Source organism: Mauremys mutica, chromosome 9 (genome assembly GCF_020497125.1).
Source record: "Mauremys mutica isolate MM-2020 ecotype Southern chromosome 9, ASM2049712v1, whole genome shotgun sequence".
Lineage (NCBI taxonomy): Eukaryota > Metazoa > Chordata > Testudines > Geoemydidae > Mauremys > Mauremys mutica.
In genome coordinates this window covers 24,425,105-24,441,446 of record NC_059080.1, presented here as the reverse complement: position 1 = coordinate 24,441,446, position 16,342 = coordinate 24,425,105, and the positions used below count along the sequence as shown (strand labels likewise).

General features: G+C 48.0%; 1 long non-coding RNA gene across 1 annotated transcript in view; it reads left to right on the top strand.

The window, feature by feature from the left end:
- LOC123376948 overlaps nucleotides 1–12,479 on the top strand; it is a 78,894-nt gene extending 66,415 nt beyond the window's left edge. The window contains exons 2-3 of the long non-coding RNA XR_006582005.1: nucleotides 7,369–7,481; nucleotides 12,207–12,479. This is a non-coding gene — a long non-coding RNA (uncharacterized LOC123376948). The remainder of the gene's footprint in view (nucleotides 1–7,368; nucleotides 7,482–12,206) is intronic.
- Nucleotides 12,480–16,342: the final 3,863 nt, after the last annotated feature.

Sequence of the window (16,342 nt, the reverse complement as noted above, 5' to 3'; positions counted from 1 at the left end):
TGTCCCATGAGAAGGGAGGGCCATTTTTACAGTCATTGGACAGAATTCACTCTGGAGGGCATGTGGGATTAAGGATATGTTCCCTTTGCTGGATCAAAATGTTGAAGGTCCTATACAAACAGAGGCCATACCGTTTGTTTCTTTATTCCTCTCCAGCAACATGTAGTGATCTCTGTAGGGAGGAAAGGTAAACCAACACAATAGCAATTTTAAGTCCAGTTAGCGTTTCCTATCAGACTGTAGCCATGTTAAGCGAGGTGGTTGTAAATGGACTGATGTCTCTCCTAACCTTTGAAATTCCTTACAGTCACTTTCCCATCTCCAGTTTGCACTACAGCATTTCCACATTGTCCGTAAATTAATGCCTGGCTGGGGTGCATAATTACCAGCTCCCTAATGGTCCAAAACATCCCGAAGGGCTGAAGTTTCCTTTTTGATTTGTGACTCCGAGGCAGAGTTGTAATTACCAAATCGATTTTAAATGCAGTCTCCGCTGACAGACTATTGGCAAACAGCATCTCTGAGTCTTCTGCCATTCATAAAAAAAGAGGAAGCCCTTGATGAATATACCTTGATCTGCAGCTGCTGTTTATTTAATACAATTTGTGGGAGATGGTATTAGGTTTTATCAGGGAGCTGCAGCTTTGGAAACGCTGCTTTGGCAGGAGCAGCTGAGCTGAAAAGTTGGGTTGGAGCTGTGAGATGCCAGAATCATTTTTTCACGATGACCCACCCCCTCACCCCTTCCCACTCCCCCCCCCCCGCTCTGCGGCTCAGACATTATGATTGATACAATGGTAATGGGAGAGTATGCTGAGTTCCTGGGCTGCCTGATCATAAGCAGGTAGATGATTGGCTTCCAAAAAATAAATAAATACAGACCCAGCACATTTTCTGGGTGCTGATGCAATGCTGGCAGGTGGCCTAAGAATCAGTCAACATCCACTCGCATGGCGTGCAGGCCCAGAAACCCGCTGAGTGATTATCTCACTGTGCTTGGCACTAGCTGCCGCTTGCTCCAGAGTGAATGTTGTGCATTTGTGCAAGGTGCTGGAGGAGAGATTTAACCGCACACTACTCACAAGTGTTCAGTGCCTTGGCTCCCCAGCTGTAAAATGGGGGTGATAATGCTTCTTTTCTCCCAACCTTTGTCTAGTTAGATCAGTGGTTCCCAAGCTTGTTCCACCGCTTGTGCAGGGAAAGCCCCTGGTGGGCCGAGCTGGTTTGTTTACCTGCCGCGTCCGCAGGTTTGGCCGATCGCGGCTCCCACTGGCCGTGGTTCACTGCTCCGGGCCAATGGGAGCTGCTGGAAGCGGCAGCCAGTGCGTCCCTCAGAAGAACCGCGGCCACTGGGAGCAGCGATTGGCCGAACCTGTGGACGCAGCAGGTAAACAAACCGGCCCAGCCCACCAGAGGCTTTCCCTGCACAAGCAGCGGAACAAGTTTGGGAAACACTGAGTTAGATGATTGTCTGTTCAGGACAGAGGCTGTCACTAGCTATGGGTTTGTACAGCACCTAGCACAATGGGGCCCTGATCCCAGGTGGGGTCTGTAGGTACTGCCATCATAGAAATTAAATAGTCATAATATAGAAGGCTTCAGTCTTTCCTACAGAGGCTGTTTAACCCTGAATAGAACCTTCTGGTTCTCCTCCCATCTCCTCCTTCATGGCTACCAGGAGAGGTTGGGGGAACTGGGCTTGTTTAGTATGCAGAAGAGAAGAGTGCGGGGGGGATTTGATAGCAGCCCTCAACTACATGAAGGGGAGTTCCAAAGAGGATGGAGCTAGGCTGTTCTCAGTGGTGAGAGATAACAGAACAAGGAGTAATGGTCTCAAGTTGCAGTGGGGGAGGTCTAAGTTGGATATTAGGAAACACAATTTCACTAGGAGGGTGGTGAAGCACTGGAATGGGTTACCTAGTGAGGTGGTGGAATCTCCATCCTTACAGGTTTTTGAGGCCCGGCTTGACAAAGCCCTGGCTGGGATGATTTAGTTGGTGTTGGTCCTGCTTTGAGCAGGGGGTTGGACTAGATGACCTCCTGAGGTCTCTTCCAACCCTAATATTCTATGATTCTATTCTATGATTCTAACAAGACTAGTGACAGAAGAGGATCAGGAAGACCCAGATTGGCACTCTAGGTTTGGACAGAAGGGTGGCAGGGCTGTCACATCGGGGATATGTTCAAAACAATAGATGCATAATGGAGAGGTTGGGCTTCAGTACGGGGAAGGATGGGCAAAACTTTAGCAGCAAAATTTCCTTTTTGTCCATTGTTTTGCAGAGCCAGGTGAGAGGACACACAGCTCAGCAGAAAACAAGATGTGAGAGGCCAAATCAGTTGTATGTAGTGTTGTTGTAATGAAGTAATGCAGGGATTGAAATAAGAATCACACAAGCATTCTTAAGCTAGACAGAATGGATATAGCTAACATCAGCCAGTCCCGTGGGTCTGTACATACATCTGTCTGAGAAGCACTGTAAATGGCCTTTCCTGCATGGGGCTCTATTGTCCCTCACTAGAGAGAGATGAGATTTTGGAGATCCCAAGAACAACTTCCAGGTACATTTTGCTCTCTTGTTGTCTCTTTCTCTTGCCTACGGGAAGCTTCCTGGTGAGTTCGGCAAAGTTCTGCTATCTGTGAATTTTCTCCCAAACACAGCTGAACACCTTTCAACACCACAATAGTTTTGCTATCCAGAAACCTTGGCAAGAGTGATCAGGAGAAGACAGAATTTCAGCAATCCTCATTCAAAGAGGGATTGCAGAGATTTTGTTGTCTCAGCACTTTTGTTAAAACTCTCCTTTGGTGTTTCCCAAAGAGCTAAATGTTTTCTAGGGCCTGATGCTGAGAGCTGCTGAGAGCATGCAACACGCAGTGAGCAAGGGGAATTGCAAGTGCTCAGTCATTCTCAGGAAGAGGCCTTTAATGCCTGGATAATGCAGTTATCAAGAGGATTTGCAGGAGGACTTAAGCCAGGTTGGCCTCCACATTCATAGCTGCTGTTTGGAGTGGAAGATGTTTCCTGGGAACTGGCTCTGGCAGAGTTCTACAGTGGCTTCATTTTTTATTTCTGGCTGACACACTTGTCATTCCTGGATTACTATTGGGTTACCCATCCACAGTAGGGTGGACGAGGTTTATCTCACCTTCAGTCAGCACAGAGAGCTGCTGTCTAGATTAGAAAAAATGAATGGTCTTAAAAAGTAAGGTGTGTTGTAATTATCAGCTGCTCCTTTCCCTCTCTTCAGAAGGGAAGGATGAATTGCTTTGATGGCATCCCACTGGTCTGAGATATCGGATATCCCTGAGGGTGACTCAGGGGGCAGGGCTGCACAACACAAGCCATGAGGGCGGAGGGAATTAAATGGAGAATGAAGAGTACCTGGAGTGGAGATGCAGCAGGAGTAGGAGTTTTTATGGAGAACTATTTCTTTTTTTTAAAAGGTCTGAGTGAACGAGACAGTGATTGTGCGGCCCTGCCCTTCTGAGAGCAGAAGCTAAGGGTATGACATAGAGGGTTGATAAATTCATCATGAGAACTGGATGCCAGCCTGATGCAGTAGCTCATGCTGATAGAGATGATTTCAGAGACCAGGAATCTGAGAGCAGTTCAGGGAAACTTCAGGCCTAGATATTTCGAGGAAGGAAAGGTACAAAATGAAGGATGGGCAAACTGGCCCTGCCTGAGACTGAATCCAAGCTTTTCTGAAGATTGAAAACATTGCTCTTTTGTTTTTATTTTTCATTTGCCTGCACTTGTGGATTCCAGCCAGAACCAGAACCAAAATGGCTGAAATGCCATGAGTATGCGCCAGCAGCAGAGGAAAGCAAATGAGAAGGGCTGTTCTCTGAGGGGTGGGAGAGTCAGACCTTCTGGGGGTATCCCTTCACAACTGAAAACTGCAGGGCTGACATGGCACTGGCTACTGGGGGAGCAGCAAAGTTGATCAGTGGAATCTGAGGGAGACAGTGTCTGGCTGACTAGTGAGGACAGCTCCGAAGATTAGGAAGTTTTCAGACCGCTGGGTCTAGCGGGGAGTAGAAAGACGCTGAGAGGGGTGTGGGAGAGGCAGGCTGATAGAAGAGCAAATATTTTGGCTGCTACCATGGAAAACTACCTGGCCTGTTTTGTTTCCTAGATTAGTGATGAAGGATAAGGACTTAAGGGAAAGGGAGGGAGAGCAGCAGTTAATCCACTGCTTAACATTAGAGGAGAGAGGCAGAAGGTAAATCAAACAAGAAGGGCAAGGAGAGAAAAGTTAACACTGTATGTACAAACACTAACAGCCAAAGTGCAGAGATGTCAGATCTCAAGACAGTTAGTTGAGGCAGGGTTTAAAACACCAGGACACAGGCAGTTCACGTGAAGCTCTAGGAAAGGTGATAATATGGGACAGAAGAAACAGAGAGGGGATAGGTTGGATTTTCAGGGAGAAGTAGCATGAATAAAGCTTATGCCCAAATAAATGTTAGTCTCTAAGGTGCCACAAGGACTCCTCAGTTCTTGTTAATGAATACTTAGGTATTTTTGCTGCTGCAGCAGAGGGCGGATGGGTTAGAAGTTCAGGATATAGTAATGGGGGACTCACTAAAGGCCATGAGGCAATCAAAACCTGGTGACAGAGTGAAAAGGTGGTTCCCTCCTGAACACTGGCCGGTGGGGACTGGAAAGGAAGATGATGGCAAATTCCCTAGAACACTGATTCTTTCTGAATGCCTGGCGGAGTTAGCAGGGCTCCTTCAGCTTAGGGCCTCTGTTTCACACACTGGGATGAGGGGCAGAGGGGAAGCGGAGACATTTTGCACCTAGCAAAGGAAAGGGAGACTACATAAAAAAGGCTGACCTGCTTCTTACTGCCACGCATATTTATTTACTTGTGAGGTTTGCATAGTGTGTGTGTGTGGGGGGGCCCTTGGGATGAGGGTGGAGGAGGTGCTTTGGCGTCAGCAGTAACACAGCCCCTAAGGCAGGCGAACAAAGGCAAAGAGCTCTGCCCTTAATAGCGTTATTAACTGGGGTCCCTTCCGAGCTGCATGGCTATAAGGATTGCTTGTTGGCAGATCATCCAGAGGTTGCACTTTGTCTGACATAGCTGAGAATTAACCCCCCTCTCCATTCACCCCCACAAACAAATAAATAGAACATACCAGCACCAGGGCCCCCTGAAATCTGTCCCTTGCCTCTTAGCAACACCCCTGCAGCTGCTGCAGGCCTGGGCTGTGCTTCTCTGCAAGCATTTCTTACTCTCTTCCTTTCTGTTTCCACGTTGGGGAGAGGTAGCTATGTCAGTCAGCCTGTTCAGGAGTGGAACAGTGTCAGCCCTTGCAAGGAATTTAGCTGCCCTTTTAAGACAACTTAACTGAAGGAAGCAAAAAAAAAAAAAAAAAAGGCAAGCTCCCTGGCACATTGCGGAGATTGAGATGCGAGGGACAGATTCTGCTCTGGGTTACAGTTGTGTAAATCTGTTGTGTTCAGTGCCGTGGTGGCTCCAGATTTACATCCCTGTGCCTGAGAACAGGATGGGGCCTCTAACTTTATTTATTTATTTGTGTTTTGCTCAGGGCTAGAAGCCTTTGAAAAGAAACCTAGTGTAGGCTGCATTTCACGGGAGACTTGGACAGGTTATTTGGCGTTGTGTGGAGGGGTGGGGCGAGAAAGAGGTGTCGTTGGGGATACAGTCTATCAACAATTTGTACAAAGCCTCGTCAGTGCAGGAGACACTAAGAACTTCTCTCCCTTCCTTCTGTAGCACAGCACTATTTCGAACATTAGCCAGGGGATGATGGGATTTGCAGTTTACTCTCCTGGGTTTGCTAAGACTATGGCCATCTCTTTCCTTGGAGTGGTGGGTTTGAAGGGCAGGGGTCTGTAGTCCCTTGGGAGTGGAAATGGGTCTAATCTTAAACAAACACCCCCTGAACTTTGGGATTATTTGAAACCAGATCTGAACTTTGGGGATCAGGCCCCATGTGTATGTGGGAGGGTCAGAGACAGGAAGAGACAAGGGCATCTCCAGTTTCGTGGGATCTGGAACAGCTTGGGCTGTTCAATGCCCCAGAGTTTTATTGGCTTCAATGCCTCTGTAAGCAGAGTTCTCTCCTTCCCTTAGAGAAGAAGCCTGGCAATTCCACCATCTTAGCGGGAAAGGGCCTTAGCACCATGATTCCACAATGAAATGGGACCTCGGGAGGAACTGGGTTTTCACATTTTGTGCTTATGAATGTGAGGGCTGATTGCACTGGCCAGAGGCAGACATAGTGCCAAAAAGTCCTCCATAATGCTGTCCAAAAGGCCTGTGAGCCCTCTGTCTCAGAACCTGTGTCATGCACTGCACCTCTATTATTCAAGTTCTAGGACTTGGTGTGGAGTGTGTCTGGTATGGTTTTGCACTGTGATTAACTGCTTGACAGCTGCTGAATGTTCCAGGTACGTCCTGGCACAGGACCTGCATTGCTTTTGCATGTGTCAGGTATATTAACATTCCTTTGATTTCAGCGGAATGTACCAGTAAATGACAATGCCTGCACAGCAGGTGCAGCTGGGATCTAGTAGTAAAAGGGTTAAAGAAAGATCTCAGCTGAGACCATCAAACTCGTGTCACTTGCAATAGCCAGTATACCAAAAGTGCTTGAACCAAGAAGTAAAAGCTGAATGCAAGGCACCCTCAAAATCATTTCATACCTTTCCTGGATTAAGTTGCTTGCTTAATGTTGTGTAGCCACAGATAATTTTAAGCGTGTTTTGTCAAGTGTGTTGAAATGTGTGTCTCTGTGTTGTGTCTGGTATGCGTGTGGTGAAGTGTATATTGTGTGGTGAAGTATATATTGTGAATATTATAAAGGGTATGTGATTTGGCCTATGTATGTATCTGTTCAATGCGTATGTGTGTTTGTACCTGATGCATGTGTGTCAGTTGGATGTGCTTATGCAGAATGTGTTTAGCTGGTGTTGCGCATGATTTGTGCATGTATGTGCACATATGTTTCTGCTTTGGTTGCTATCATTACAATGTATTTACCACTGTGTGTTTGGCAAATATGCTGTTTGTGCTTCAGTACAGTGTGTCATGCTTTGTATTAGTCCAGCCAAATTACAACTTCAAAGGTCTCAAGTTCAGCAGGGCTCTTCGTCTCTCCCTTGACTGAGGAGCAGTCGCAGGTCTGAAAGGTTTCTTATTTATTTTTTTCAGTATGAAGTTAAGGAACCACTTTCCATCTGGAACCATGTGGAATTTTTGCATTTGAGATATTTAACCTGACTTTAATTTGAGTTGAAATGTCTGATATTTCTGATAGTAATAACATGCCCTGGATGTAGAAGAGGGGAAAAAAACACCAAAAAGCTCTTACTGTTCATTTCACAGAAGCATTCCAGCCGGTCCCTGTTAAACGATTCCTGGCATGCTAATGCACGGCAGACGGTAATGGAGAGCCTAATCAGATCTGGGGAGCTCAAAATCACTGGAGCGGTGGCAGAGTAAGTGGGTGTCCATGAGAAACCCAATATTTCTGAATTCATTTTTCTTCTGGCCACCATCCATCTATTTGCTGTATGCTCGCTCCCTCCTTGTCCCCCTACCAGCCCAATCCCACATAACCACCCTCAGCCTGCTCCCTATGACTTGCAACAGCTGCTATTCCACCTCTACCTATAGATGGTGACAGTGAGCTAACTGTCCATCAGCATTCCTCTGAACGGCATGCAGCCCAGGGCACATTCAGCACACTGTGCCAGGTAACTGACAGAAGGCGAGAAAGTGCAATGAGTCCTATTTTTTTAAATACCAGTGAAGAGCCTCTCAGAGGCATTATTTTATCAGGAGAAAATTAGACATTTGCCATTTATATCTTGTTGGGTTCATTACGTGGAGATTGCATTTATCTTGTGTGCATGATTTACCTCACTGCTCGTTTAAAAAAAAATGTTACTGCCAAGGTTGGTAGGGTTCTAAATTTGAGCTGCTTTTCTACCCTGCTTGCAAACTTTGTGCTAGTCTTTCTACATGGGTATCTTAAAAGTAATATTTAAGAAAAATGAATGGCAGCAGTCTAATGCTCTCAGTCAACACTACAATAACTAAGTGGTATGGACAGCTCCCGCCTCTGGGTAACCCTACAATAACAAACTGTGGGGCACTGCCTAATGCTTATCAGCACCCTTACAATAACAAACAAGCATGCATATGTGCTGGAGGAATTTTTCCTTTAGCAAAGACAGAGAGTTTGGTTTCAGCCTTCCAAGGGTTAAACAACAACGGGGCAAGAAAATAATTTTAAAAAAATTAAGAAAATACAGCCTGCAAAGTGGCCCCATTTAAACTTCAATAATGTCTTTAAAAATGTTACTTAAAGGAATATTATGTTATTACAAATCAGATTTCCTGACGCTGGTCCAGACATTGTGAACAACTCAATAATTTCACTGCTGATCCCAAGATAATGAGCAGACTTTAGCACACCGCTCTGCAGCCGGGCTCAAATGTTATAGATATTAAGGCAATCCTCCTTGCACAAACAAAGTGCCCAGGCTGACTTGAGCTCAAAGGTATAGCTATGCCCACCCCAGAGTAGCAGATCCAGGGACTGAACAAACTCAAACATCCAGCATATGGACACCAGTGCTGAGCAGAAAAAAAAATGCTTTGGGGTCCACATCAGTTTCTGTACATAGCAGGTCAAGACTGGTCACTCTGACCAAATGCCTGGAGAGGATCCCTGGGGGGTAGAAGATTCTCCAAGCTGCTGAGCAAGAATTAGTAGAACTGACCCACTGTTTCTTGGTTCAGATGATAAGAGCCTGACTTGGGTTGTGATAATCTGTATTACATTTAGTCTATGCAATAAACTTTTCAGTTTATTGATGCCCGACTGCAGTCAATTACAGCTGAAGTCACCAATGGATTAGTGTTTCCAGTGCACGGTGAGTGACCAAATGGATTGGAGAGGGAGATTAAGTGGGGGTGGGCTCCGTGGGCGTGTGCATCAGCCTGTCACCTCCATAGTCCTCAATCTTTTTTTAAATCACAAGTGAAAATAAATCGGGGAGTGTCATTTTAGTCCCTATTACATGTGTCACAAAACCACTATGCAATTCGGTATGATTGGCAGTTTCTGCTTGAGGGAGGCCCAGGACTGGAATAGCAGGGGGTGCTGCAGGTCAGGATTGAGGAGCACTGGCAGAGCTGTTAGGGGGATGGAATGAGCCCAGTTCTGGAATAGGAAGAGGCGCTGAGGGTCAGGAATAAGATGCATTGGTAGAGCTGTGTGTGGGTCCCAGGAGTGGAACAGCAGAGTTTCTGTAGGCCAGGATGGAGGAGCACTGGCTGTGCTGTGTGTGGGAAGCATGCCCAATGCCTGCCTGCATTATACTTGACTTCAGCCAGCACTGTCAGCCTGTCACTTTCATAAAAACTAAAACACTGTCAAAAATTGACTTTGAAAACAAATACAGCAAAGTGTCAGGGCCTCAGTTCCTTTCACATTGCTTTCCCTCATCTCTACATTGCGTAACTCAGGTCTCCATTACACCTTCGTCTAATTCCTCCCCGCCCCCGCTTCCGGATTCTACTCTATTCCGCCCGAGCACTCCTCTGACCTCACTCCTTTCCCTAATGCACCCAAGTCCCCTCATCTATTCTCTCTAGCCAATACTGCACTGACCCCATCACCAGCTGTTTACATGCCCTGAGAATTGAGGGCTCCTCTGGGCAACAAATCTGCCCCTCAGAAAGAGAACTCCAGAGCTGGTTTTCTGCTCTGTTGGGGCCTCACGTGAGAGCATCCTGCAGCCTCCTACTGAAGGCAGGGCAGAATCAGGCCATGCATTGCCTCCACCGCTGATACTATTGCCAGAGAGAGGCTGGACGGGCCCATGGCCTGATAAGTCAGTGCAGGCTTGTGGGACACTCTCACAACCACAAGAGATCACTTGTATAGCTTGTGCCTAAAGCAGGCTCTGTCCACTTCTACAGAAAATAACCCTGTCGCAAGACTAAGGGCTCCATTGCTGGCTCACTGTGATGTTTACTAACCTCTCAGGAAATTCAGTATTATCAGCAGAGGACGAGATACGAGCACTCATTTGAGACTTACGCAAACACCTAATTTGGACTGGGCATGCTTAGAGACTTACTGCATGTATCAGCATAGTCACTCCCATACTAACATGGCATCATCGCGCACTTGGGAAGCAGAGTTTATTCATAGGAAGCTGACCAGGCATGAGAGGGAGGGCATGGGAATTGTTTCAAAGATGGTTTACGAGCAGTCCCATTCTCTGCAGCATTCCCAGAGGAAGGTGCTGAAGTGTAGACATCAGCCCCTTTGAATGCTGGTAATAAAAGTCCAAAGCAGAACTTGGACTCTCCATTCTAGCAGAACAGACAGAGCAAGCATCTCATTGGGTGCACTAGGCATGGGCCCTGGAAGTAGCCAGGGGCCAAACTGCTCCTTGGCAGAAAGAACGTGCAACTCCATGGACTTGAGTGGAGTTTTAGCTACTCCCAGTCATTTTACATTTTGCTTGGTAACCCTAGGACAAGAGGTTGTGTGTTTCCAAATCCCCTGCCATGAGATAGTACAAGAGCTGGTTAGAGAGTGAAAAAAATCCCTGATTTCTCCATATGTTTGACTCCAAGTGCTGCGTTTGTTTTGCGATGATTTATGGGATCATATTATTTGTTATTTGTGAGTAACCGGACAACCACTGAGGATTCATTAAAATGTTCACAAGCCCAAAAGTCTAACACATAATTTGCATGAATAATTAATTGCCAAAAATTTAGATGAGAAAGTGAGTTATTTGCTATTCATTATTCATGATCCTACTGTTTAAAAAGATCCAGTTATCCAATCAGGGAGCAGAAACAGGGCCATGTGACTTAGATGACCAACCCCACAACACGAATAACAAATAGTCAGATTGCAAATAACCTGGAGGCTGGAAATTATTTGTCCGGACTATTCAGCATATCCTTATGAATAATGGATGCGTGTGAATGAAATCATGATCAGGTAAAAAACAATTCACAACCCTGAAAACAGGGGCTTAATTCATAATGAATATGACTCAGGCTGAATAGTGTGACCAGCTCTATGTAGCATCATGACTGGCTCACAGCTTGTTTTTTGTCACCTTAAGCTCCATATAAACACCAACCAGACCTACATTAAAGTAACATTAAGAAACGATCCAAGCCACGAGATGAAGGAAATCCCCCCCCCCCCTTTTTTTTTTTTAATTTCGACTGAGCCTTTTTTGGTGTGAACCCTGGCAAACAAACAACTGAAACCAGTTCCCAATTAGGTAGTTTTGGCCTCTCTGCAAGCTATAAGAAGTGACCTAGCTGAATTTAATCATTTCCCCCATCCCCTCGCAGTGAGATTCTAGCACTTATATAAAAGTGCTTAGTTTGGAAGCACTTAAATTCTGGTTGCTGATTGCTAAACCCAGCTGGATTGAGGCACCGGGTATGCCTCACGCTGCCTGAGTCAGACATGATGTCACTTTCCAGCAAGACCTTTGAAATGCTACTTACCACCTTCATTTTCAAAAGCATCTCCCAGTTTATGCCTATTGAGAAGCACGTCCTCCCCCAGGAATGTTTGCGTTGGGCCACAGAGAGCAACAGTGGAGGCAATTGTCTCTTCACACAAGTTGCTGAATGAATAAAATGGTACCCTCCTGTGCCGCTTGCCCCCATTCCAGCCTATGCTCCCCCAGGTGTACCAGAAAGAATGTGCTGCTCATTTGAAAGAGGCCCGGCAATCGATATAGTCTGCAGCTATAGCAGCTTGGAATATGGCCTTCTCAGATCTCACAAACCTAGCAGGATCGGGTTGGGTCAGTATGTGGATGGGAGACCATACCATGTACTTCAGGAAGCTGTAAATGATTCAGTTGCTGGCAAATTTCCTGCTGAGTCAGTCTTACACCACGCTCCCAGCCTGGTACTTGGGATTCAGTGCTGTGGGAGATGCTGTCTTTTAGATGAGGTGTAAACCAAGACTCAATGACTTGTGGTCTATAACAATTCTGGGGTGATTTTTCTTAAGAATAATTATGTTAGCACCATTGCTATAAATTCAAACGGCATAAATACATTCAGGTTAAAATTTCCCTGCAGTTTCAGTTGGATTTTGTATTCTTATTTGCTTCCTGTTCCCAGATGGCTAAACAGTGTTTTTGTGTGTGTTTAAACAGCTGTCCACTTCCATCCCAGAGGTGGCTGCATTCCAGTGAGGAGTGGATTGATCTCTGTGTATATAATGGCCCTGCCCTATGCTGCATTGTATAGAGCATGAGCCCTCTCTCAAAAGACTGAAAGGGTTACTGAAAGCAGACACTGGAAATGGACTGAAAATTTCGAGGGCATATCACGAATTTCTATCGGCAAAAGGAGGCCGAGGAGAGGCTGCAAAATAAATAATCTCCCCAGTCCGAGCTGCAGTAGAAGAGGAAATAAAGCAAAATGAAAGCACCAAGCAAAGCCGTTGTGTCTAACAGGAATCCTGACCCCTACTCCGTACTCCCCTCTTATATGTTTTTCTGACTTCATCGCTATTGTGGGCAGATGCCTTTGAACATGATTTATTTGTTTGTCTTGGCATCAAAACAAGGAGTCCTGAGACCAGAAAAGACTATCAAGACCCCACTTCCGAATTCTCCTTCCCCTTTAATCCGTGCACACACACTGCCCTTGTGCTGCTGAAAAGCTTTTGTTACCAGATCCAACAGGGGGAAGGGAGCAGGCAAAAGTTGATGGTCTTAAAACAATACATTTCACTGGCCCTTGGCCCGAAGGGTCAGACTCTATTACTGAAACTGTCAGAGGTGATTTTCGTAATGGGTCCAGATTCTGGAGAGGAAAGTGACTCTCTCCAAACTAATTCATAAACAATAACAATGGGACAAATTCTAAGTTCCTCACTGAGGCTATGACTATACTGCCCTGGAATTGGACTCCAGGGGTGTGAATAACAGTGTACACCAAAGTGCTGCTCTGTAACTCCCCCATGTGGACACTGCAAGCATGAACTAAAAGGTTCCTATTTGGCAGTAATGTAGTCCTCTTGGAAGAGGATTACGCTAGGAACCAGGGCTGCCCGGGGGGGGGAGGCGGGGAATTTGCCTGGCGGCGGTCCAGGTCTTCGGTGGCATTTCAGCGGTGGGGGGCCCCTAAGTACTGCCGAAGACACAGAGCGACTGAAGGGCCCCCCGCTGCCGAAATGCTCCACGAGCCCTGGCCCGATGGCGGTCTGGGTCTTTGGTGGCGTTTCGGGGGGGCTTCAGTCGCTCCGGGTCTTCGGTGGCGGGGGGCCCTTCAGTGCTGCCAAAGACACGGAGCAACTGAAGGCCCCCCCCGCCGAAATGTCACCAAAGACCCAGACCACTGCCAGGTGAGTACAAGCGCCACAGCTCCCCCGCTTTGGCTCAGGCCCCCTGAATCCTCTGGGCGACCTGCTAGGAACCTTTTAGTTCGCACCCACAGTGCCCACATACAGTGCAGCACTTTGGTGCACAATGCAATTCACACCCCCATAGTCCAAACTACAGGGCAGTATAGACAAGCCCTTAGGGTCAGATTCTGTTGCCCACAGGGCCGGCTCCAGACCCCAGCGCGCCAAGCAGGCGCGTGGGGCGGCATTGTCCTGGCAGGGCGGCAGGCGGCTCCAGCGGACCTTCCGCAGTCATGCCTGTGGGAGGTCCACCGGAGCCCCGGGACGAGCGGTCCTGCCACAGGCAAGACTGCGGAGGGTCCCCTCTTCCCGCGGCTCCGCTTGAGCTCCCGCAGGCATGACTGCGGCGGGTGCGCTGGTCCCGCGGCTCGGACGGAGCTCCCGCAGGCATGCCTGCGGATGCTCCACCGGAGCCGCGAACCAGCGCACCCGCCGCAGACACTTCTGCCCCGGCCGCTGGACCGGGGAAGGGCGGCGAGCGCGCCGCCCTGCTTGGGGCGGCGTAATTTCTAGAGCCGCCCCTGGTTGCCCATACTTGCATGGAGTAAGTACCTTACTCTGCGAGCAGTCCTACTGAAATCAAACACCCATTGATATCAAACAGAGCAAGGATCAGCCTCAGGGTTCAGACCAACAATAATAGCACAAACTAGCCCAAGAAAATATTGGTGTGATTCCAAAGGTCTTCATGCCTTCACAATTTCTACTGCTGGACTGGGGAAGGGAGAGTTAAAGCCATGGCCAACCATCCCCCGGAGTGGATTAGTTTGCTAGATTTTCAGGCCAGAAGGGGCCATTAGATTACGGACTCTGACCTTGTGCATAATACAGGCCAACATCAGTCTGCCCAGTTAGTGCCCGAAAGCTTGCAGTTGCAGCCACCACTGTCATCCACCAATATGTTTCCTCTCTGTCTCACCAGCATTCAAAATGCCCATCAGTCTTGCCATGCAGAAAGCTATGCTATGAGCCAATGAGAAACTCTGCCTGGTCCCAAGTGAGGCAGCACTGATTGGCTTGCTGCATCCCAATCTCATCCTGATGGAGTTTTATTGTGTGCATATTCCCCTCTTCCATCCAACAAATGAGTTCCCCACATTCTTGGTGGAGCCTGTAGGGTCCCTGGTTTGATAGGTGATTGGCCTGGTATTAGACTGTAAACGATATGATTAGCTCAGTGTTGCATGCAGGGCTGGGTGCATGGTGTATGTATAACTTGTGATGCCCTGATGAGTTCATGAGCCCTCTAATCTCCAAGATTTAGTGAACAGATCTGTAGTGTAGGGAGGAGAGGGCAGAGCTCACCCACCTTGCTGACCTTCTGGTAACGTTCATTCAAGTGTTAAAAGCTTTGCTGAGCCTCTGGCTGCTTCTGAGAATGAGAGAAATTGAGATGGATATAGACAAGCTCCTTCTTCATCTGGTCTGCAAGATAATGAGCTGGAGACCTCACTGGGCAGATACTCTTGGGGGATTTTCAGTCAGTCCCTTCTGGTTTCTTCCAGGTCAGAAATTCTGAGGGAACAGCTTCTCACATTGTATTGGAATTACTCTGAGCCCCAGCCCCGAGGGTACCAGTAGCGGGCCCAAGGTATCACCTCTCAGAGGCAAGCACTGTAGGTGCTTCAGCAGCTAGGCCTTGTAGGCGCAGGGCTGCCCAGAGGCGGGGGCAAGTGGGGCAATTTGCCCCAGGCCCCACAGGAGCCCCGCAAGCCCTGGCCCGGCGGCGGTCCGGGTCTTCGGCAGCATTTCGGTGGCGAGGGGCCCTTCAGTCGCTCCGGGTCTTCAGCAGCACTGGAGGGCCGAAATGCTGCCGAAGACGCGGAGCAACTGAAGCTGCCCCCCCCCCCCCGCCGCCAAAATGCCGCTGAAGACCTGGACCGCCACCGGGTGAGTACAAGCGCCACAGCTTCCAGCTTTGCCCCAGGCCTCCTCAATCCTCTGGGTGGCCCTGTGTAGGCGCTCGCCTTGGTGGCTCCCAATAAGCACTCAGGCACGTGGTTAAAGTAAAGGTATTTATTAGGGCTGGCAGAAAAGGGGAAAAGTGCAGCTACCCTGTGTACAGAGGGTTAACAGTTACTGTTCAAAGTGAGAAACAGCAGTTTCTGTTTGGGTCTCTGAGGCAGCCCAGATGAGAGTCAGGGTTTGTCAGTCCTAGAGCCGGGGTATCCTCTCCAGTTCAGTCTCCATTCAATAAGCATTTGCTGGTTTTCAAGTCAAGCTCAGTTAGTGTATCTCACTCGGGTGCCTCCGCATTGGCTTCTTGCCCAGCCACTGCTGCTCCCCCATCATTTGCGCACAGACTTGGACCCAGCTCTGTCATCTGGTAGACACGAGCTGTTCCAGACGTGGCTCTGTCCACAGTCCTTGGGGCTTCCCTCCAGCTCCCTGCTGCCATGCAGCTCCCACTCCCAACCTCCTAGTTCATGAAGTTTCCCCTACCTGTCCAGGGGAAGGGGATATGCATTGGGAAGGGGGCTATTTCCAGCTCCAGCTGAAGTCCGCTGAGGCAGGTTTTGGCATTGCCAGGTGATTCACCAGGGTATTTATATACCTGAAGGAAAGTCCATTTGGGCTCAGGCCTGGTACCGGGTGATTCCATGATCAGAGATGGGTTGCCAACTGCTAATAGCTGCAAATGAGCAGCAAGGGGCGCAAGCCTATCTGAATCTGAATGCCCATCTAGTGCAGGGGTGTTAAGTTTGGAGTTCTGGGGCATGCCCATTATACAGGCAGGCCTGAGCCACTCAGTGTGGATCTGGATCTGAAACATCTCATCATTCGGGGAAATGATATCCAAGATTCTGGGTCAGGCCCATCACAGCTGACCTCACTCTGTGGAAGGTTTAAGACTTTCTGCTGCTCACACAGCTCCCTCAC